Here is a 23,062-nt window from a genome sequence, read left to right as displayed (position 1 = left end):
TCCCACAAAGGCAAGGTGTGGATCGCCAGCACGAACGGCTAGAAAACGTGCATGTCCGTGGAAGAAAGAAGCCTCGATATCATACTGACTGTTTTATCCTTTTTTCAAAAGTTAACAAAAGCTTCAAAGAAAATATCAAGCAGCGCGTTGTTGCGCATCCACTTCCGGATATTCGGCATTTACAATATTGTTTTTTTGTTTTGTTTTTTTTTAGGTTTTAGGCAGACATTATTAAGTTTTCAACTTTTTCCTGTTCTTCAAGTTCAAAAAGTTTTCAGTTAGGCTTTCGTTGCCTAGAGAGCAGGCCACAGAAAACACTCGCCGGCAATTATTATTTTGGGAGCAGTATACCCAATAAGCTTAACAAATGGTACAAAAAATTAGATTTTCTTTTTTACAAAGCTGACGAATTTTAATGATAAATTGATATATGTTACGCATGATCCAATAGAAGAAACAAAAACGGTGAGCGTTTCTCCGCATACGCTCAATGGCCGGTGAGCTTTTCTCCGGTGAGCTTATCTCCGGTGAGCTTTTCTCCGGTGAGCTTTTCTACGGTGAGCTTTTCTCCGGGATTCATCGTGAGCCAACAGATCGACAGCAATACCTTCATTATCAAAGCGACCACCCACACCATTGCAAGAACAGCATTCCCTATAGCCAAGCTCATCGTTTCAAACGAATTTGTTCAAAAGAGACAGATTTTGATGCGAGCAGTCAAAATTTAAAGTCAGTGCTAGAGAAACAAAAGTATCCACCCCGTATAATCGACGATGCAATCAGAAAAGCCAAGCAACTGAACCGCGCAGACCTCATCAGCCCGCGCCCCACGCAAAGCGACACACAACGCACAAATCTATGTCTAACTTATAGCATGAACCATCCTAATGTAAATAATGTCTTAAGACGACATTATAACATTCTTGAACACAGCGAGCGCCTCAAACGGGCGTTTCCATCCGCCCCTGGGGTAGTCCACAGACGATCGCGTAACCTCAAAGACGCGCTAGTAAACTCTCGGATAAATTCATCGCCACCATCTAACGAATGTAGGCCTTGCATGCACCCAGGATGTCTGATCTGTAAACAGAGGCAGCACACAAGCACGGCCAGCAGCACGCACTCGCAGTTCTCGATCAAAATTAAAGGGAACTTAACATGTGCCTCGTCGAATGTCGTTTACTTATTCGAGTGTACGGTATGCGAAATGCAATACATAGGGCAGACTAGAACGGCATTTAGGCGGCGCTTTAATAATCACAAATCTCACGCCATAAATCTTCCGGCACTGCCTCTATCCAAACATCTCGCTCTCCCAAAACACTCGTTTGATAAATTGTCAGTGACGCTCCTAGAATCTGGATTTAAATCAAATCGCGAACGTGAACAGCGTGAATCCTACCTAATTTACCGATTCAACATTATTAAACAAGGAATAAATGAAAGCCCCAGTACTCTGGCATCGATTAAAATGCTAACAGACGAATAGCAACAGCAAACAGGGCACACTTTTTTTTTCTTAGTTTCTAGACCTTGTTGCTAACAGTGGTACTGTGTTTGTGGCCGGAACTGGACCATCAACTTTTCTCTTTTATTTCCAGGTTCTGATATTCATTGTATTCCTTTTTACTTCTAGGTTTAACATTGTTCCCTTCCAGGTTTGACTCATGCAGGCCTGCATGCACACAAATGACCGTGCCGCCTTTTTTTTTTTTTTTGGGGGGGGGGGGGGGGACAGCACTTTAGTTTGCGCGTGTAGCTTTCGTCTATTGTACGCTATCGTCTAGGTCACCCCTGTCGGCCCGGAAACAAAGTCACCCTGCGCCCCCTCTCAAGAAGCTACAGCCGTCATCCCGCCGTCCTTGAAACTTGGCGCCGACCGACCGACTGCCCCACGCTTCCCTCTCTCGAAAGCTTCAACCGTCACCCCGCCGAAATTTGGACTCGACCGTAGCATTGTATAAATACCACCCGCGTTCATCTGTAAAAGTTCTTCCTGACGAAGGCCGGACTCCGGCCGAAACGTCGAAGATTAAATCGTCCGTTGTTGCTGTTTTCACAAAGGGTTCTTTTCGTCTTCTGTACCCACGCCTTTGGCCCCTCCGCCACCATGCCCGTTGTATATATATATATATATATATATATATATATATGTATGTATATAGTGAAACCGAGCTTTTCTTAACTTCTGCATTCTCAGCCAAAAGTTACCGACAATGAAACGTCTGAATTAATTTCATCTAGTGATCACGCATCATATGCACATAAACACCAATACTGGAACGGTAAATAGAGCAACTTCAACTGCTGTCTTTATTGAAGAGCAATCTCATTTGGAGAAATTTGTTTTCTTTGACATGTTACACAGGATTCTTTTCGGACTTCTATTTTTTCTTCATCAAATTTGTATTTTTCCTTCACAAAGAAATTCAGTCGCCTGACGCAGTATATTTTGTCATGGAATCAGACGATCCCATTCCGCGAACAGAGAGGCGTCACTCGGCGTCCGAAAGAAGGAGTATTTTCGTTTGCATGTGTTGTATCCCACGTTGCACCCAGGTACAAAACACCACCATGCTGTCGTTTTCTTTGCAGTATTTGACATGGCTGTGAGTCCCTTGTCTCTTCGGCACAGCTAGCCAGCCACCTAATATTGTATCACTTCACACACAACGCAAAACAAGGATAAATGGTCACACCAAGACGCCCCAAGCCGGCCCCAAACGGGCTGCCATACCGGCCTCTTGCCCCCGCTATGCTTTGGCCCCGCTGTGACTGGCAGCGCCACCCCAGGCCCCTGCACCAGAATAGGGCCACGCGACACCCAGATCCTACGTAAAGTCACTCAATCCTGAAAAAGTAGCGCAATTGCCTTCCCTACCTGCTAGCGGGACACAAACATGCACTAACATACAGACGTGCAAAACCTCGCAAGGCGATTGGCTAATCTGATTAGAAAATTTATTTACAACACAGTGGCCAGGACGTACTATGTAAGAAACGCGCGAAAATTAAGAATACTATGAACATACTCGAACCAGTGTCTGAACAGTTCACGGGGCTTTGCCGCGCCGCCACACGCACAGGCCCGACGGCGCACTCCCGCGAGGTGTCCCGCCCGCGCGATCGCTCACGCGGCCGAAGCGTCACCCCAGAGCCGCACACCCGCGCCCGCGCCCCCAACGGCACCACTCTGAACTCAGGGGCCTAGAGGTTGTCTACGTACCTGAAGCGGAGTTCAATCCGCGAGTCGCGAACGCTGAGGTACCGGCAGGACGAACGCCTCAGGAACTCCTGTTCTCCGAGGAAAAACAGTTGTTCCTCGTTGTGTCTCACGAGCTCCCGCCGGAGCTGTGCTGTTAGGGCTTTGCTGAAGAAGAGGAGAACGACGGGGGGGTTTGTATATATAGAATAAACATGGCGTGTAGACAGGAGGCTACCGGGAGCGCTCTGTGTCATTAACAGCCAACAACAGATGGTGTCAGAAGTTCAAGGACCCAGGACCCGAGAGGAACGGTGAGCAATGGCAAACGCCAACTCATTCCAGTGCCAACCTCCCGCGGAATTCTATTTCGCCAGCCCCGATGAATGGCCTCATTGGAAGCGGCGATTCGAACGTTTTCGCGTCATCAGTGGACTATCAGAAAAACCTGAGCCTGAGCAGGTCAACGGTCTTATCTACTTTATGGGCGACAAAGCAGACGATATCCTTCTCTCGTTGAACCTTCCTCCAGCAAAGATGGAGAAGTACGAAGAAGTCCTTTCAGCTTTCGAGCGACACTTCGTAGTCCGACGAAACGTCATCTACGAGAGAGCGAAGTTCCACAAAAGAAGTCAGCGGGAAGGCGAGGGCGTGGAAGAATTTATAACAGAACTTCATAGCCTCGCCAAGACTGGCGACTTCAGCGTCCTACACGAGGAGATGATTCGAGATCGCATTGTCGTCGAGGTCCTCAACCAAAAACTGTCGGAGAAAATGCAACTAGATCCGGAATTGACACTCGAGAAGGCTACAAATCTGGCTCGACAGTCAGAAGCTGTCAAGAAACAGCAAGTTGCTCTGCACAAGTCCCCAGAAGAAAACGTTGACAGAATCTTCAGAAAAGATGCAAGTCAACAGGGAGGAAAGGAAAGAAATGGGGAAAAGAAAAGTTCTCGATCGAGTTTACCAACATCCGAGAAAGTCTGTTCAAGATGTGGCAATGAACGACATAAAACGAACAAATGCCCTGCGATAAAAGCAACATGCAACAAGTGCAGAAGACAGGGGCACTACGCACGGGTTTGCAGAAGCTCTACCACCCTGAGGGAGGTAACAACGTCTGAGACGGCATTTCTTGGCACCGTGTTCACGTCAGATGGACAGCGATGGATAGTCAAAGTTGACGTCCGACAAGTCTCCATAACATTCAAAGTCGACACGGGGGCCGACGTCACCGTGATTCCTGAGAAGATGTACAAAGAATTCTTCAATGATGTCTCTCTACAGAATCCCAAGAAAGTCCTCAAGGGTCCAAGTAAGAAATCCTTGACAGTTCTTGGCGTCATGAACGAGACCCTTCACTACAGGGGCAAAACATTCATGACCGACATCTACATCGTAGAAGATTTGGAACAGCCACTTCTCTCAAGAGATGCAAGTGAACGATTAGGCATCGTACAGCGTCTTGATCGAGTTGGGGCCGTGCGAAGCTGCACAGTCGACCCAAAAAGAGAATACCCGAAGTTATTTTCTGGGTTGGGTCACGTCAAGATTCCGTACAAGATCAAACTGAGACCTGACGCTGTACCTTTCGCAATGATGACACCTCGAAGAGTGGCCATTCCTCTTCTCGGCAAGACCAAGACGAAGCTCGAAGAAATGGTAAAGATGGGAATAATCGAGCCAATCGAGGAGCCAACTGAATGGTGCTCTGGAATGGTGATCGTGAGAAAACCCAACGGAGATTTCCGAATTTGCGTAGATCTAACGGACCTCAACAAGTTCGTCGAAAGGGAAGTTCACCCACTACCTGTAGGAGAATACGTTTTCGGGCAGCTCACCGGAGCACGCTATTTTTCAAAGATCGACGCCAATTCTGGGTTTTGGCAATTTGAGCTTGCTGAGGAGTCCCAAGCTCTAACGACTTTCATCACACCCTTCTTAAGGTTCAAATTCAAGAGACTACCGTTTGGAATATCATCGGCTCCAGAATTTTTCCAAAAGAAGATGTCGCAGTTTCTGAACGGTCTCGAAGGTGTTGTATGCAACATGGACGACGTTCTCATTTATGCCAGCTCGCAACAAGAGCATGATGACAGACTCCGTCTGGTTCTGGAACGTCTCCAGGCGAAAGGAATGACTTTGAATCCGGACAAGTGCGAATTTAACGTACAAAGAGTGAAGTTCCTGGGTCACATCATCGACCGCGAAGGAATTCGTCCAGACAGTGCCAAAATCGAGGCTATCGTTGACATGAAGCCTCCCTGAAGTGTTCATGAACTGAGATGTTTTCTGGGCATGGTCAATTATTTGACAAAGTTCATACCGAACATGTCACATATCGCCTACCCACTCAATTCTCTTCTGAGCTCAAAGAACCAATAGGTTTGGGCTACGGAACAGCAGAGAAGCTTCGATCAGCTCAAGCACGCACTCACCACGAGTCCCGTACTGATGCTGTTCGACCCAAAAAAGAAGACAGTGATTTCAGCCGATGCTTCATCATATGGCTTGGGGGCTGTGCTTCGGCAGATTCAAAAAGACGGGTCCTACAAACCTGTGGCGTACGCGTCACGGACACTTACAGAGACGGAAAAAAGGTACGCACAGGTGGAGAAGGAAGGCCTAGCGGTAGTTTGGGCATGTGAAAGGTTTCAAGATTTCATCACGGGCCTTCACATTGAAATTGAAACCGACCACAATCCGCTTGTGCCAATCTTCATGTCTAAAAATCTAGCTGACATCACACCTAGACTTCAAAGAATGAAGATGAGAATGATGAGATTCTCTTATGTGATGAAACACATTCCAGGAAAGTCTTTAATTGCGGCGGACACATTGTCCCGACAGCCTCTAAGCGAAACTGGTGACAGAGATCTGGAGCAAGAGGTGGCTGCATATGTCAAGGGGGTGACAGCTGACCTTCCCGCGACAGAAAAGAGGCTACAAGAAATCAAAGATAAGCAGACCAGGGACTCTACATGCAAACAGTTGGCATGGTACAGCGAAAAAGGGTGGCCCATCCGAAAAGCAGTCCCTAACAGCTGCAAAGAGTATTGGCAACATCGATCAGAGGTAGCCGTTCAAGAGGGACTGCTCATAAGAGGATCAAGACTCATCATACCGCTGTCCATGCGTCTTGATATTCTGCTGAAGATCCACCAGGGTCATCAAGGAATCACCAAGTGCAGAGCTGGAGCCAAAGACTCTGTATGGTGGCCAGGACTTTCAACAGCCATCGAAAGTATGGTACGCAGATGTCCAGAATGCATCAAAGAAGCGTCCAACCGCCATGAACCTTTGATGCCATCCAACTTTCCAGAGCGTCCATGGCAGAAAGTAGCAATGGATCTGTTCTACCTGTCAGGAAAGAACTATCTTCTAGTAACTGACTATTACTCGAGATATCCAGAAATTGCTCTTCTGAATACTATGACATCAAACGGTGTAATAATACACCTAAAGTCAATTTTTGCAAGACATGGGACGCCTGAAGTTGTGTTCAGTGACAATGGACCACAGTTCCAGCGAATCATTGGAAGTTCATTTCAGCAGTTCGCCCAGGAATGGGGTTTTGAACACAGGACGTCCAGTCCAAGATATCCACAGAGCAATGCATTTGTTGAAGTTGCTGTTAGAATTATTAAGAGAAGCCTCAAGAAGACATCTGACAGCTACATCGCACTGCAATCCTACCGTGCAACACCATTGGGAAATGGATATAGTCCCGCCGAATTACTCATGGGTCGCAAGCTGAGAACGTCCCTTCCATCTGTTTCCTCTTCCTTGGAACCTAGGCTTGTGAATGCCAAAGAACTCCAACGGTGGGAAAGAAAAAGAACAAATCAACAAAAGGCCAACTATGACAGACGACGGGGTGTAAGACAACGCAAACCATTGAGAAGAGGAGATGTGGTCTGGATTACCGATCAGCGAAAAAGAGGAACAGTGCAATCTGCAAAGGAGTACCCAAGGTCATACTTAGTGGACACCGATTCAGATACTCTTCGCCGAAACAGCTTTCATCTTACACCGATGCCTGGGAGTGAAGACACCGATAAAAGTGCAGCACCAGACATCGGATCGACTGCTCTTACACCGGTGCCTAGGAGTGAAGACACCGATAAAAGTGTAGCACCAGACATCGGATCGACTGAGTACCCGACACAAAGTGGAAGAGTTGTAAAACCTGTAAATAGACTTCAGTTTTAAAGGGGGGAGATGTGCTGTTAGGGCTTTGCTGAAGAAGAGGAGAACGACGGGGGGGTTTGGATATATAGAATAAACATGGCGTCTAGACAGGAGGCTACCGGGAGCGCTCTGTGTCATTAACAGCCAACAACACAGGAGCTGCCACAGGAGGGGCCAGAGAGCACGCGATCGACGCGCCTGTCTCACCGCGCAGTATCGGTTCCTCCACAGCACGTGCTCGGCCGCGGCGAGGAGGAGGCGGACGAAGACTTCCGGGGTGCATCTCCCGCGCAGCAGGTAAAGGCCTACGCCCAAACCGTGGAAGCTGGTGCGGATGACGCGTCAGAACGTCCGCGCCACCACGCACTCCTTCACCGCGTGCACGTTCGTTTCACGACTCCCGCAGTTTGGGCACTCGTCCGTGCACGACACGCCCCAGCTGAGCAGGCGGTCTCTCCTGTGGAGAACGCCCCCGCCGCGCTGCCATTCAAAGTCCCGTAGGTGCCCCGGGAGATACGAAGAAGTGAGGCGGGACCTGGAGAAAGAGTCTCCGAGTTCCGCTTGCGTGGCCGAAATCTGTGGTTCCAGAAAGACCTCGGTGAGACGAGCTGTCGGTGCCTCCACGACGTTCAGCTGGGGTGCCTGCTCTTCCAGACGTTTAGAAAGCTGGATTGCCCTTAGGTAGTCTGGCCGCGGTGTTCCGGCACAGAGCCCGGCGAGCTCGGTGCCTCGAATCCCAGGTCTCGCCGGGAGTGCCCCACGAAGTAGAGCGCGAGGGATCGGGCTGGGCCGTGCTCATCGCGCAAGGTCTTCAGCCTGGCCCGACGAACGGTAGGTGACCCCAAGGATCGTGACCGCCGTCTTTGCCGGCATCGGTGAAGAGTGGTCAGGCTGCCGCTTAACCCACAGCACCGCGCTCTTCTGCTCATTGAGCCTCGCAACGGAGGGAGACCCGTAGGTCTCGCAGATCCGGAGAGATGCTCCGAGGTCGTCGGTGTCCCGCATGCACAGTGTAATGTCGTCGGCGCACGCCGACACCTTCACCTCGCCGTTTCTGTGCAGGGGGAGTCGGCAGACCTGGGGGCTCCTGTCGACGTTGGCTAGGAAGGGCTCCAGGCTATGGACGAAGAGCAGCGGCGACAGCGAGCATCCTTGGCGAACGCACCGAGTGACCAGAAGCTGGCCGGCGCGCCGCCGCTGAGACAGAGGTCGGTCTTCATGTCACTGTAGGGCGTCTCGAAGAGACGGGCCCCTTCAGGGAGAATACCGAAAGCGGTGAGCACGGCTGGGAGGAACGGGTGCTCCATTCGGTCGAAAGCCTTCACTTGGTCGAGGGAGGCGATCAGGCCTGTGGCTTGGCAAGCGTTCGTGTACTGCACCACGTGCCTCGTCAGGGATATCAGGGTCTGAATGCTGCGGCCGACGATCGAGCATATCTGCGGGGTGTCCCCACGTCCGGGAGCATGCCGTGGAGGTACTGCGCGATGATCGACGCTGGCAGCTTGTAGCTCGGGTTGAGGAGCGTGATGGGACGCCACGCGCCCGGGTCGTTGGGGTCGCCTTCCTCCTTAGGCAGAAGAACGATTCTGGCTCGGCGGAACGACTCTGGAAGTCGGTGCTCTGCGAAACATTCCCGGAGCACGGCACAGATATAGTTGCCCAGCACGTCCCAGAAGGTTCGGTAGAATTCGGCGGGAAAGCCATCTGGGCCCGACGCGGACCCAATTTTCATTCTTGAAAGGGCAAGGAGCGCCTCTTCGGGGTTGGGGGCTCGTGCATGTGTGCGGCTAGGTCTTCGGAAACTTGCGGGAGGTCGCGCAGGAAGGGGTGCGCCACGAGGTTCGTGCAGTCCGCCGTCTCTTCGGTGGTTGCCATGGCCCGGAAGTGGGCGCTGAAACCGGAGACCGACGGTTGCCTGGTGTTGCTGGCGCGCCTGGGGGTGTCGGCACTGAAGGGACGCGTCGCTCCCGCACTTCGGTGCGGTGGGCGTAGCGCATCACTTTGGTGTGAGCCGAGGGCCCGACCCGTCCATGGTAGGCTGTGGCTGCATTGGCACAAAGCCGTAGCTGTCGCTGGTAGCGGTCGAGGAGCTACAACAGGTAGCCCCGCATCTGCGGAGTCCCCGTGCCACCCCGTTGCACGATCCCAAATCACAGTGAGGTGTCTCGGAGCTGCTCGGCGTGCCGCCGACGCTGGGCACGACCCTACGCCGCGCACGCCACCCGCCAGCTCTCTTGAAGCCGGTCAAAGGTCGTCGGGTCCGGTGCCGCTCCACGGAGGGACCGGCGCAAGGCTTCTCTTATAGGCAGTCGCGGCTTGTTTTGTCTCATAGCAGCCGGGTGTCGAGACGCCAGGTGCGTTGAGAACTGGATTCGCTGCTGAAGCGGAGCTCTACGAGTACTGGACGGTGGTCGGAGATGTGCGCAATGGAGGGAGGGAAGTTCATTGCGCAACATACGGTGACAGAAGGGCTCAGAAGCTCTGAGGTGTAGCACCTGTCCAAGTGACTGCTCGAGTCTCCTCATTGCCAGGTATGTTCGAAGGTGGTGCCGTGAAGCAGAGTACAGCAGTCCACCAGGTCGAAGCGCTGCATCAGGCGTATCAGCCCGCCGGCGTTCCACGTGATGCGGCCGTAGCCTGGGCCCCTGACATCGCGCCAGGAATCGACGACGCAGTTGAAGCCGCCGAGGAGCAGGCAGTGGCGAGCATCGAGCAGATGGACGTCCAGGCTCTTGAAGAAAGCCGGGCACTGCGAGAGCTGGGCTGGAACGTACACGCCCACAGCACGAAAGCGCGTGCCGTCCAGGGAGAAATCAAAAGCGATGTACCACCCGTCGGGGTCAAAGCAGCACGCGCTGAGCCGGAGGAGCGAGCGGTTAAAGATAAGAACGCCCACTCCCGAGCTCTGTGTGGTGGCGTATGAAAAGAAACAGTCCACCCCGTACCGCTACTTGAAGAGGTTCACGTCGCGCTGCCTGTGGAAGTTCGTTTCTTGCAGGAACAGGAGGTCGCAACGGGCGGTTCGAGCGAACTGGAGAGCCTCGATCTGCTTTCTCACGCTGCGGAAGCCCTGAACGTTCAGGGTGATGACTCGCAGGTGTGCGAAAAGAGGGTGGAGGGGGGGAGGTCGTTGGGTTCACTGCTAGTCCATGGATGTATCGGACGTGATGCACGAGCTATCAGACAGCGCGGCGAGGTCCTTCCGCAACCACTTGGAAGCCGCTGCGGGTGCTGGAGTGGATCGTGGGGACCCTGATTCGCCGTTACTGGAAAGGACTCGCCTCCCGTCTTCGGCACCGCCATGTCGGCTGCGACTGCGACTGCAGGTTTTTCTAAGTTCCTCGGAAGTGCCGCGGCGACGATCTCGGCAGCGCGGCGGAGCGCTGTCTTTGTCGCGGGCAACCTCGTCGATGACGAGGCGGTCGTCCGACGATGAGGCAGGGTCCTCCGTGATATCGCTCCAGCTGGGAAGCGGGTTGGGGTCGAGTTCTGGCGTTCGCGGAGGTTCCTTCTTCACCAGTACTTCCTGAGAGCCGGGACTGGTAGGAGTGGGCGCGTGCACAGATGCGGTCTCGACCGCGTTCGAAAGCGCGGCCTCGGCCGGGTCCTGTGACGCGTTCAAATTCGCGTCGGTGGCGCTTGCCGGCTTCGACTGTTACGATGTCGGGGCGAGCTCGGACGGATTCGTCACTGGGGCCTTGGCGGGGGCAGGCGTGTCGCCGGACCCTTGAGTGGCGGCCGTCGCCGCAGGAGGGCGAGGAGGGGCGATAGGAGGCCTGTCCTGGGACTTCGGAGTCTGGGACGCCGGAGTCAAGGCCGGGAAGTTGTCCTGGCCGCAACCGGCTACGGCTGAGTAGCTGCGACGCTGTGTGCAGTCCACAGTGGCGTAGGCCGGCCCGCAGCGTCCGCAGCCGGCCGCGCAGCCGACGGTGTCGTAGCCGAATGCCGCGCAGCGTGTGCAGTAGGGCACGTTACAGGCCGCCTTGAGGAGGCCCTCCTGCTGGCAGCGGCGGTAGGCTCTCTTGAGGCCGCGATAGTCGAAGGTGGCCCGATGTCTGGAGACGCGGAGGAAGTTCGGCACCGGGATAGACTCCTTCATCCCCATCGGGACGTAGCGGGTGCCCGTCCGGAGGTCGGGGTGATCTTGGTAGAAGCCGAAGGGAATATCCAGAACCTTCCCGTAAAGCGAGAGGGCGACGGCGAGGGCTTCGTTTCTCACTGTCATGTTCCTCCGCGGGGACGAGGGCATGTCGAAAGACGAAGCGACACATAAGTAGACGAACGAAGATTAATTTACTCACAAGCACAAAGAAAAAAAGCAGAACAGAAAACAAAATTATAAGCGGAAATGAAAGGTAAAAAATAGAGTGGTTAAACAGCTACAGTCAATACAGACAGTCTCGGTCGCGCGCTGAGAACACTCACAGTCTCGAGCGTCGATCTTGCTTCGAACGGAACCCGGCCTTGTTCTTCGATGTTACGGGTGTGGGTCCAAGCTTGCTAGGAGCTCTAGGCCTTCCAGCACCGGTTCGATGGTGTCGCTTGACCGACCAGGTACGCGGCCTGGGTTGACAGGAGTGTTGCGAGGACACCCCTTCGCGTCCGCCTTCGAGCTCGAAGTCCACTGCTCCGGGCTTCCGGTGCGAGCAGCAGGCACCACGTCGCTCCGGCTCGATGGCGGCGAGAAGACCTGGAGCGGAGCCAGGGTTCACCAGGAGCGAAGCCTTGTTTGCCGGGAGCGTTCGCGTCTCAGCTGCCGCCCTTCAGGTTCGGTCGTCGAATGTCCTGCGCGAGCTTCTCCTTTCCCTTTTGCTCGAGCTCATCCTTTCCCCTTTTGCTCGAGCTTGCCCCCTCTTCGTCTTTCGCTTTCACCGTCACTTCAGGAACGTGACACTCACATAGATCGGTAGGTACAGGCACGTAATGGACGTCACTCGCGGGCCTACCGAAACGACGGGGACGCTTGTTCCGCCGATGGTCAGGGCCCCGGCGTTGACGATTCGGCTTAGGGCCGACGACGATGTAACAGACAGCTGGAAGTTGTTGCCTCCCTGATGCTGCACGGAACACAGTTCGGCAGTGCCGACAATGGCCGCTGCCGCGTCGAAGATGGAATCCATCGACGTGCCGGGCGGGCAGAAAACATCGAAGGTGCAAGCCTTCGTAGGCTGGGGTGCCGATGCAGGTGTCATGGCGCCGCTGACAACGTAGACTAAAGCCTGGTTCAGACAGTTGCGTTTGACTGCGTTTGACTACGTTGCGGCTGAGAGAAACCAGGGGGGTTATGTTGCGCTTTTTGCACTCCCAGGAGACTAGGGAGAGGGAAGTGACGTCAACGACACAGCAAACGCAGATTGGGTGTTGACTTTGTTTTCTTCTGTCAACATCCAATCTGCATTTGCTGTGTCGTTGACGTCACTTCCCTCTTCCAAGTCTCCTGGGAGTGCAAAAAGCGCAACAAAGCACCCCAGGACATCCCTGCTGCTCATATCGTGAGCCAAGCGATTCGTTGAATTGGATTAAACGCTTCATACGAAGCACAGATGTGCCGGTGACTCGCTTTCGGCTCTCGACGCAACGGAGTCAAACGCACTCAAACGCAAGTGTCTGAACCGGTCTTAATTTGTCTACGTTGCCATGAAAATCGCCATTTCGGTCAATTCATATTTTCGAAGCTTGCAAAGGGCCGTTCTAAACCAGTCGCGCCAAGATGACCATGGAGCATCATCGGACTGGAAGCGTTCCTCGCCAATATGAGCGTCTTTGGCACTGTGTATGCAATCAACTTATCTATTATGCCCATCTTCACGAATCTCTTACAAATATATTGTTATTCTGGCGTATTTCAAGACACCAAATTATTTTTCAGTGCCTCCAAACACCGAAATAACATGTGGTGGCTGTACGAAGATGTACGCTTGTTTTGCCGGTGTGTGAATAGAAAAATTTCGGTGTACAAGAAACGTCTTCATAAATCTACCCGTCACCTGCGAATTTAGATCGGCTCACCAGGAACGGAGGGGTCCAAGGAGAAATTGCTCATTTCACGGACCAAGATTGTGACCAAGATTGTGACCACACAGACAGTGGTAGGATTCAAACTGCGTTTACGTGCCCGCGCCTCGCGAGTCTCTCCTTTTCTACATCTCCTTTATAGATCGGTCTTTGCTCACCATGAGGCTCGCTATAACTCCTAGGGAGAGGCCGACGCGTTCGGCACACCTCACAGTTCTAGTACATCCTAGTATAGGGGTGCTCCTGTTTTCATCACTATGGATAGTGCACGTGCTAACCCCGCGGTTACGTTTTCGCTTTCGTATAGCACAGAACCTTGGGATTACACGTGCTTGCACTAGCAGAGGAAGTTAAAGTATCCTCACTGCGGGTTGTTAAAAATCCACCAGGCGGCGATTCCCCGAATTCTCACCGCGAATAAGCACAGCGCGAGCCTCCATTCCAGTCGGGGCAACCTCAGAAGACGAGCAAGAGTAAGAGACCGACTCAGACAGGTCATCAAATGAAGGGCGACCAGGAAGAAGCTTCTCTGATTAGTCAGAAAGACGAAGGTAACCACTCGCCGGAAGTGGCACCAGAACGACAAAAAATATTCGCATTCCTGGTAGCCATGCTGCTAGTTCTGGCAATCTGTGCCGTTGCCAGCGTGGTCTGGGCCTCCACCAAACGCTCAGGGGTGAAATACCAACAACGCATGGAGTACCAGCCTTGCCATTTCCCTGAAATCTTCGAGAAACCCATCTTCTGCTTCCTCAACTCCCCACTCCGAAACTTGCCCAACATGTCCATCCCCGAAGGCCTGTGCCGCCACGTCGTGCTTTGCTGTCAGACTTCTGACGACAGTACAGTCACCACAACCGCCGTGGAAGAAGGGATCTTGCTGAGTACCCACGCATTCCACGCTGTCAGGTACCTCGGCTTCGGAGGACCTGAAATGGACGCTTACCGCGTCAACAATATGCTGCCGTCCGGTCGCCACAACTTGGTGTCCAGCATCATCAGTACGGTCAAGGACGGTGAATACTCGGGAGGCGCTGCCATCTTTGTTCATGATTGGACAGTTCTGCGGCGACCCGACGACTGGAACGACCTGGTATGGGACCTAACCACAGCAATTGAGAAAAAGAGCGATAACTACAGGGTGGTGCTGGTACTTCCGCGGTCTGCGAGGGTGGTGAGGGACCTCTTCAAGCCTTTCATCTTGATGACGAAAAAGATCATTCCGGTGATGCCCAGTCATCTAGAGGCAGGCGAGATCGGGCGGTTGAGCTACACTACGTGCTCGTCGCCCTTCCGTGCCGCGCGTCCCACTGTGTACAACGCCACGTCGTTGGAACGCGTTTACGAGGACTTGAAGACAAACTTCTTAGACCACTGGCCCACGATGAAGAAATCTATCGTCTTCACGTTCTCGCTTGCCTGGACCCACTTCAGTCTTCCAAACGCCCGTAACATGTCGGCGGGGCTCACCGCCACTTACAGGGAAACTCTGCCCTACCGCAGCGTGTGCCGCTATACCTTGGGGTGAGGTCATCCTCGTCGAAAATGCGTTTTTAAGCGGTCTCAAATATTGATGACGATAGCGTGGATGATTGCTTTGCATACATGGCTTGCACTCACGTCGCATCAACTGCCATTCCGGTAGCCTTGCCACTGAGCGCATACATTTTTGCAACGTGTCTTTAGCACCAGCGAACATGATTTCTAGGAAAGAACACGGAATGAAGTCCAGCATTATTATGTCATGACGCCACGTGCAAGCTATGTATAAACTTTGTATACTACGGGTCATACGGGGCTTTTCTCGTACTCAAATGCTAGATAATCTTCTCGTCATAGCTGTAGACACTGCTCTCGAGTATTTCTACCTCCAAACTTTCTCGATGTTCGTTTTACAATATTGAGTTAGTTGTTCTTAACAAACTGTAGGCTTCATTACGAATAGTTGAGCCAGTGACTAGATACATAAATGAGGCTAAGCTGACAGGGCAGTGAAGATTATTAGTACGAGCCTGCTTGATTGCTTTAAAGGGGTACTCCACCGTTTTTTTTTTATTGTCTCCGATTTGCTTGAAATTTTGCTAAACTAACCAACAAACATTGCTAAAATAGTATCCCAAATATTAGGCCAAAATATTGTTTTTTCGCGAAGTTATTGAATTTACAGTTTTGGTCTTCATCATGTATTTCAAACTGAAGGTCTCTACTGGCAACAACAACAAAGTGACGTCAGTGGAAGGCAGGGGTTAACTTTTCTGGACTACAGAAGTTGTTCCCAACGGATTTGAAGCAGTTTCTTGGTGTCAAATGAGTGCTTTGGAAGCTCGCTCCCGTATCCGCGCTCCAGCACGGAACAAATGATTGGCATATTCTATATTTAGACTACTTGCTCGACTGGCAAGCCTGCCTGCCACTGACGTCACGGCACTGAAAAGTGCGCGAATATTTGAATATTGGTTTTTGCACCATTTTCATTTGCCGATTTCACAATACCTATTATGAATTTCGCGATGCTAAATAGCATACCGGAAAGGCTAAAGGCCGGGGATTCAGAAAATATAGTTAGTTAAGGTAGCTCAAAAAATCGGTGGGGTACCCCTTTGAAACGTGCTAGCGCTACGTGCATTTGTAGCGCTAGCTCTCGTTCTGCCAAATAACGTTTTAAAGACGTGATATCGTGCCTGTAGCCTTTGCGTCCAGTCCGTGAGCGTTAAGCCGTGGTTGGACTGCTTCTACACTACACAAAAGGCAATCTGCAGACGCCGTCTCAGGAGAGTTTTTTTACTTGCACTCTAAAAAAATCCCGTGCGTCTACTTTCCCGCACAACACTCGGAGAGCCAATCACCGCGACTTATGGAGGCAGCTCAGCGAATGACGATGTGGAAACATATGTTTAGACCAAAACACGCAGTCTGAGTTGTGACATTAAGCAATGCGAAACGTCACGCTGGCATTGCTTAATGTCACAACTCAGACTGCGTTTTTTGGTCTAAACATACGTTTCGGCATCGTCGTTCGCTGAGCTGCCTCCGTAAGTTGCGGTGATTGGCTCTCCGAGTGTTATGCGGGAGAGTATACGCACGGGCTTTTTTTAGAGTGTGTATGAGGGTCCTGCCACAGTGGTCATATAAAAAATATCTTAGGACGTGTTCCAAGCACGCACATGTATGAGGCAAACATGCTTGGAACATACGTGAGGCGCAACCACATCATTCTGTCAACATGCCTCCGGCGAAGACCATGTCTTCGGATGATGCAAGCAGTGTCACTGCGGCTCGATGGTAAAATGAGTGCGGCTCTAGAAAACTTCCACTGAACAGCTATGTTCACAGTACAATGGGAGCCTTCACGTTGTACAACTTTAAACCGTGATGACCTTCTCTTTAGACGAAACAAAACAGACAATAGTTTCAATTCTCACCTCCATTTGTAAGGTCGCTTCTTCCCACTACTCAAATCATGACTCCATTATGTAAAATAATAAATCCCTTAGAGAGATATATAGAAACCTTATTGCAATAGCCGTACTAGAACTTATAAAAAAGAACTATGTAGGTCCTAAGTAAGGGCAAGGTAAGAATATAAAATCCTGATGTATCCTTGAGGCTCTTGCGTATTTATTGGACACATTCATATAATCTTGCTATACTTTTAATATTAAGGCACTGTGCAGTTGGCATATCTGATAGGGTCAATCAAAGGGTGCAAAAGTGAAACATCGCAGCATTTGTCATCTTTCTACAATTTGTTACGCGCGCACTGAATGAACCGTGAACTTGTGCCTTTACTTTGTGTGTACGTGTATGTAGGTCTTTTAGCCTTTGACGGTGCTCTTACTTATGGCTAAACAAAGTATAGGTCACCATCCTATAACGCGTCGAGAAACTCAGGGGGATTAGAAGACGACAGAGCGCGGGTACGTCAAAACGCCAGCTCTGATTCGTATGATTAGTGGGTAGACCTAAAGCTAACGGTCGTCGGCTCTACTACGCTCGTCGAATGCGTTAGAGCTCGGAAGGCCGGCGACCGGTGTTTGGCTTTTGTATTCGAACGCGTGCAACGAGTGCAGTGGAGACAAAGGCCGCTAGCCTTAGGTCTACCCACTAATCCTTCCAACCATGGCTCGGCGTTCTAACGTCCCCGTGCGCTCTCGTCCCCTCCTCTCCCTCAGTTTCTTGGCGCATAGCTTCCTCCACGCTGTCATCCTTGTATGGCTCTAGAACGTGTTCCGAGCATAGGCACGAAGGGTTAATTCACTCTAGTGGTTTAACCGTATATGCAAGGTGGTGGCAAACGCGGCAGTTTAAAGGGATTCTTCAACGAAATTTTAAATATACCCATCGTGTTCAGAAATAGGTTGAATATGATCCACAATATTCATAAATGAAAATTGCACGTTTTTATTTTGAGCCTGGGTGACTGTATTTATCGTTATAAACGGCCCACTCTGGCAAGCGGTCGGAGAGCAGCCAACGGAGAGCGCGTCACATCCGGCGCAAGCGTGACGTAATCTGTCTCGGGATGAGCAAAAGCTGCGACGAGGCTGACGTCGTCAGGATGCCATAGCCGTTCCAGCAACCAAAGTGGTCGAAGCATGCCAGCCATCGGGCCACCGCAACTAACCGCAATTCTGCTTTTGTGTGAAATTTGAGTCACGCGTTAATCTTCTATACTCTTGTAGAGGGAGAATAGCGATGTCTAGGACATACAAAAGAGAGATACGTTGACTGGGGAGTTCTTCCCTCCCCTATTCTCGTGTGCTGGCAGTTGAGCTATCGGGATGACGTCAGGTTCAAAGCATGTATAATTCTTGGCGAGACAGTTATCGTCGCTACCTGTCAAGGTTCCTAGACAGGCATTACAAACGAGGCTTTAGCGACATATACCAGGTACTCTTTTCTAATCATTTAATTTGTTTTAAAATTTCTTTGCGGGTCTTTGTTAACAGCATAGTGGTGTTTCCGATGTGATACTGCTTGTTTGAACACGTATAGACCAAAAAATAAGCGCCGAAATATAGTTGCAGTACCCCTTTAAATATTCAGTTCAATTTCACGCGCCTTTGATGACGCAAGCGAGCCGATCCGCTTCGCGGTTGCGATTAAAACGCCAGTTTCAAAGCAGTATAAGTAGTCAGTTTTACTATTGCGTGTACCAGCAAATGCAAGCACTGTGCGTCTGCGTTACTGCTGCTTGTTCTGCACTGAGCGTGCGCGGAGCCCCAAACTGCGTCCTGCATTGGCGAATGCATCGACGACGCGCATGCGCTGCGTGGAGCACGCAGCGCTAACGAAAACGTACAGTGGTTGTCTTTGCTCCTATACGCGAGACGTATGCAAGTGAACGCAAGCACTGTACCTTTGCGTTAGAGTTTCGTGTTCGAGACTGCGCGTGCACGGACTGCAGTCTTTGAGTGTCGCATACAGTTGTGACACGCATACGCAGCGTGGAGTTCGCAACACTATAGTAAATTACAGCTCAAGAAGGTAGGGCGAGGAAAAGGAAGGCTGGGGAGAAGAAGCAGACGGAACGCTGGAGAGGAGGGGAAGAAACGTCCTCCTCTCTTCCTTCTCCCCGGTCTTCCTTTCCCTCGCCCTTCCTTCTTGAGTGGCAACGTACTATTATGCAAACACACAGCGCTTGCGTTTGTTTTATACGCAATACTAAAAATATCTACTCCCTTTTGTGGAATATATGATGCCACGCATGGCTTTAACGACCCAGTCACTCGACATTTCTCGCCAGGTGATAAGCGCTGGAAGGATACCGTATAGGGACTTCCACACATCAACCCGAAACGGGAAAAATATTTAAAAAAAAACACGGACAGACGGAAACGCCGTCCCAACAATGGACAATTCGAACAACCGGAGCGTCCCTAGAGGCTGAGGGGCATTATAAAAACAAATCTGTCAACAGCTCAGTTTCGGTTTCCTCCATCGTACACCGCAGCCCCGGGCCCGCGGATATGTACCTCGATCTCACCGCGGCATATCTGTTCGTAGTTCTCGTGGATTGACCCACATGTGCAACTGATGTAGTAAGGTCACGTGTCTTATGCTGACTTAAAAGACGGTTTGCTATTTTCCCAAGCGCCCCGGCCCGCGCGCGAGAAATTGTGGGAGAGATTTCCCTTGCCCGGCCGCTCTACCTTGAGATCGCATTGCCTTGTCGCTTGCCTCCTCTTCATCCTCTGTTTTTCGATTCTATTACCCAGTTTTATCTGTTCAAATGAATTATTTATTGCTTCTAAATGTTTCTATTCTCTAATAAGAAATGCTTAGGTGTACCTCGATCTTTTTTTCGGTTTTAAGTCTTGTTCTTAGCTGGTCTGTGTTTTAACTTTTTTTCAGAGTGAAGGAAATACGGTATTGATAAGAAAATAGAAGTCCTTTTGTTATTACAAAGCGCTTCATTGAACTCCGTTTCCCGGCGGGTCGCAGGTCGTTTGGTAGGACGTTCCGGGACTTCAGGACGGACTGCATGGTGCTTTGGCTCGGGGACACCGAGTGGTACTCTGGCCTCGGCATCGGCAGCGCCGAGTTCCTCGAAGAGCACCCGGACATCCGGGGCATAGCGGTCTTCGACATCGACTTCGGGGACCACAACAAGACCTGCCAAAGCGTCCGCTTCTCGCAGCTCCAGTGGCTGCATGACGCCTTCAGGAACCTCTGACCACGACTCACAAGTCGCGGAAGCAGAGCAAGCGGGGGAAGGCAAAGAGGAGAGGGGGAGGGGCGGGGTTCGTGAGATTAGAATGTCTTGTTTGTTAGTTTTTTGCATAAATAGGAAACTACGCAAGAATACTTCTTTGGGGTTCCAAAATCCTTGAAAAAAGAATTTGGTGCCATCGCGCCTTGAACCAATAACATATGGTGCAATGAAAACATACTTATCATGGTTTTCTTCGAAGCATATCAGGGTGTAATGTTGATGCCGATGTTTATTGCTTCTTCAAAAACACCATAAATTATTTGACACTTGCGCATAACAAAGGTCATTTCTGCAAAATAAAAATAAATCGAACATGCAGAGACAAGAAACAGAAGTAGCACATCAGAGAGCCTACGTCATAATGAGTCATTACATTCTCATTCCTGTAATCAAGGGTGAAATAAGGTGTGGAAAGGAAATGGTGTCGAATAAGGCTCTTGCAAAAAAAATATTCATTCGATGCATTGGTATCCCTTCAATTAGCTTGTTGGAATATAGCGTGACTATGTCTGTATCAAGCGCTATAGGAGAAGAGATCGAACAGTTACGCCTCCAGCGGTACGCTTCACTTGTAGGAACCACAAATCAAATTTGGTTGTTTGTTTTTGATTCGAGAAAGCGAAGATCACGATTCGGAGGCCGCTCCTCGTTCGACTAATGCACTGGTCAGAACGAAGCACTCGTGACCAGACCGTGCAAAGCAAGTTAATTTTTTTTTTTTTTTTTTTTTTTTTTTTTATGCTGTGTTAGCAGGCATTGGGTTGTGGCGACAACAAGTAGAGTGCCTTCATACACACGCGCGCTTTTGCTTGAGTGGTGACATCTCGGCCATTTTTCCGCCCAATCGTTTTTTTATGCATTTTGAAGTGCGCGCAAACCGGTGTCACTGAGCTCGAGCGCGTAGCTTTAACTAATGCATAGACGCCATTTTACCGCCCGAGTCACGCACCGAGTCCGTGAGAGCGTCACGCGCTGGAACATTCAGGGCAACAATGGATGTCTTCACCCTGAGACAGACAGACATGTAGGCACCCTAACAACAAGCTCGACCCAGCGCCCCCTATAGTTCGATCTCCTGCCCAATAACTGCTTGTATAATCCCATTATTTGGACATAGGAACAAATTTTTACGCGTGTGGATCGTAGTTCCCCATACCGTATTTCCGCTCTTATATGGTACCATATTGTTTTATTGGCGTTTATATAATTATATTTGGGGCAGGGTACCAGGTATATCTTTCGTGCCATGTATCATACTTTTGTATGGGATATTACAGCTAAGCTTCTATCAATCCTACTTGAACCCTAATAGACTATCTTCATAGATCCGTCACCGCGCGGGTTGCATTCTGGGAACGTCTGAGCCAGGATGAGAGGAGCTCGTATTGATTTTGCTTAGGGCTGGGCATTTGATCGATTAACCTACCGACTAATCGATTAATGCTTCAATCACGATTAAATATTGCTAGCTGGTTAACCGGTTAAATTTGAAGAACAAAAAAGTAAAAACTTAACGCTTTTACCACGCAGACCTGGACGAGTACACCATTATGAAGGAAAACATTTCGAGAAATCTTGACCACCTAAAGTAAACTGACGGCGATATCTGTAACTCGAAACAAGTAGAGAAGGTAATACAATTCCTAGCCACTTCAAAACCATGCGAGCGTCCGTTTAGCGCAGTAGAGACGATTGTGACCAATCCAAGGGGTTCGCTATTGCCGGAGAATATCAATGAACATCTTTGCCTCGGCGGCTAAAGTAATAATTTGTGAGCGTGGGTGTCCTTTTGCTCTCCTCAATAACACATCAAGGTCGATTTCAAATTCGACATTGTGAGGCGCAGTTTACTAATTATTCAGCAAAGACAAAACATTCAATTTTAACTATTTTTAACATTATTATGCGTGAAAATAAACCAAACCGATTAACCGAATAATTGATTGATTAAAAGCTGGCAATTAATCGAGTTAAACTTTTTAATAGACCCCCAGCCCTATTTGCTTCCCACTGACTCCCACAATGCATAACGCGGCATTACGCCACAATAAGGCACTTCGAGGTTTTTTAATAAGTATATAGGGAAGTGGGGGGCTGTTGAATTAAAAAGCCTGTTTCTAAATGGAGCGGAAACAACGGATGAGCACGCTCTCAGTAGTTTCGAAAATTCAAAAACCAATGAATTTTTAAGCATTTCGAGCTGATATATTCTGTGACAAAAACATGTTTTTGATAGCTTTCTTCGAACCTCATAGCGCCGTCGTGTGTCGGTATTAGCGACGTGTGCTATCAAAAGCTTCGCTCTGGTCGGCATTTACGATTAGCCTGTTCACTTGAATTAATTATTAAATTTGCCTTTATCGACTAAACTAAGACTGATGACAGACGGTCAGCCTTGACGGTGTTAATTTGAGAATGCGGTGACTACAATCTTTCATCATGCGTAGAACACAAACCATCGAAATTCTCGTTCGCAACTGAGTGTAAGTACCAAGAATTACAGCTCGTGACATCAATACAATGCACTAGAATACGGGGTTAATGTCGGGACCTGAGAGGCTCAAATGAGGCGAGTGGTGCAGATCGCGACAGGTGTCGACACCGGCGCATCGCTAGTAGGGTGGCAGCGTTACTAGATTGGATCAGTTACAGAACTATAGTCGGATGCAACCTGAGAACAATCTTTTAGCTCCACCCACAAGCGCATTGCGCCCATCTGAAGTGCCTCCGCCGTCGAAAAAGTAGTTCGCTAGCAACGTTGCTTTTTCCTCCTCCAGGAAACGTGTCTTAAACTACTACAATATTTATTTAATTCATTCAGGACATTTAAATAAGCTAGAATACGTTTTTGTCAACGAAATATCTGTTTAGTAAAGAAAGAAAGTCATGTCCAATGTGCCGTCTTCCCAATTCATTTTCTGTCCAAGATACTGTATAAC

This window comes from Ixodes scapularis, unplaced genomic scaffold (genome assembly GCF_016920785.2).
Source record: "Ixodes scapularis isolate PalLabHiFi unplaced genomic scaffold, ASM1692078v2 PGA_scaffold37__5_contigs__length_485616, whole genome shotgun sequence".
Lineage (NCBI taxonomy): Eukaryota > Metazoa > Arthropoda > Arachnida > Ixodida > Ixodidae > Ixodes > Ixodes scapularis.
Note: the sequence above shows the minus strand (reverse complement) of the source record.